Here is a 1,630-nt window from a genome sequence, read left to right as displayed (position 1 = left end):
AGGCCCCTTAGTTTGGCCTTAATATCGAGGAAACTCTGGGAGAAAAAGTAGGTCATTAGTAGCTGTCTCCCATCTGGAGTCTCAGGGTCCAGGTTGATATATTGTAATAAAGCCTTGGTCAGGGCGTCTGAAAATGCTGAAGGGTTTTCTTTTTTTCTTTCTTTCTTTCTTTTTTTTTTTTCTTAAGAGAGAGAGAGAGTTTTTTTAATATTTATTTTTTAGTTTTCGGCAGACACAACATCTTTGTTTGTATGTGGTGCTGAGGATCGAACCCGGGCCGCACGCATGCCAGGCGAGCGCGCTACCGCTTGAGCCACATCCCCAGGCCAAAGGGTTTTCATTCTTATCTTGAATGATTTCATGGAACTTTTCATAATGATAGCCTTATGGGCTGCCTTTCTCAGTCCTGCCATGAGACAAGTAATGAGTTGGTTCCTACTAGTTACTCCTCCAGGCACATTATAATCCCAACGGATTATAATCATCAGAGACCACTTCAGTGCCAATCAGATGGGCAGGGGAGGTCTGATATACCTCATCACACAATTTCTAGCTTGCTCCCAAACTCACCTGAGCTCCTTGGGCAGTAGGGTGTTAGACAAGACCATATGGACATCATGGAAGGTCAAGTCATATGATTGAGTCAGATGTACCTTTGATATATGTGGTGGGACTTGAATTACAGGACTCAAGCCACTTTTCTACCTGACAAAGAGAAAGGCTTATGAACCGGATTACATGGTCTACCCGGCCACCTTGCATACAGGACACAGAGATGCAGGTTGGGCAGTGGTAGGAGAGAAGGATGGCGGGGCCAGGATGGCAGGGCCAAGGGGACAATTGCTGCAGTGGCTTCATCAGAAAGAGAGTTGTGGTATGGCGGGGGCTCATCCGTGGGGTTGAAGGAAGAGGAGTCCTGGGCAGGAGGGGGCATTCGGCAGAACAGAGGACCTGGTCCCACAGTGGAATTCAAACTGGGGCCCCCGGGACGCTCAGTGACCCTCAAAGAGGGGAGCAGGCATAACAGGGAATTTGATCCTGTGTTTCAGCACCAAAACGAAGGGAAAGTAAAGAACAAGAGATTTGTTAGTGAGAAATGAAAGATGGAGACCAGGCAGAGATCCAAATGGGAGTTTGTCAGAGCTAACAAATAAAGGCCATCTCTCTATAGGACAGAGAGGCAAAACAGGCTTCGGTTCCAGGACTTTTATGGAACGGGCTCAGGGATTAGAGCCAGGCAGGTCCTAATGGGGTGGTTAGGAGTTGGGTTGGGTTGGTAGGAGGGAGTAGTGAGCCTTTCTCAAAACCACCCTTGGGTGGAAAACAAAACTTTTTCCTCAAAATGGCAACTGTCACTTAAGATGGCCATTCAGATGCTAAGCAAGTACTTTATAGTGGGGTGCTGGGGATGAAACCAAGGGCCTTTAGCATGCTGCCTCCAAACTACACCCTCAGCCCTGCCTTAGTTTATTTATTTTTTTGGTATTGAGGATTGAACTCAGGGGTCCTCAACCACTGAGCCAGCCCTATTTTGCATTTTATTTAGAGACAGGGTCTCACTAAGTTGCTTAGTGCCTTGCTTTCGCTGAGGCTGGCTTTGAACTCATGATCCTCCTGCCTTGGCCTCCCA

The sequence above is a fragment of the Callospermophilus lateralis genome, chromosome 2 (assembly GCF_048772815.1).
Source record: "Callospermophilus lateralis isolate mCalLat2 chromosome 2, mCalLat2.hap1, whole genome shotgun sequence".
Classification (NCBI taxonomy): domain Eukaryota; kingdom Metazoa; phylum Chordata; class Mammalia; order Rodentia; family Sciuridae; genus Callospermophilus; species Callospermophilus lateralis.
This window is presented reverse-complemented; position numbering follows the sequence as displayed.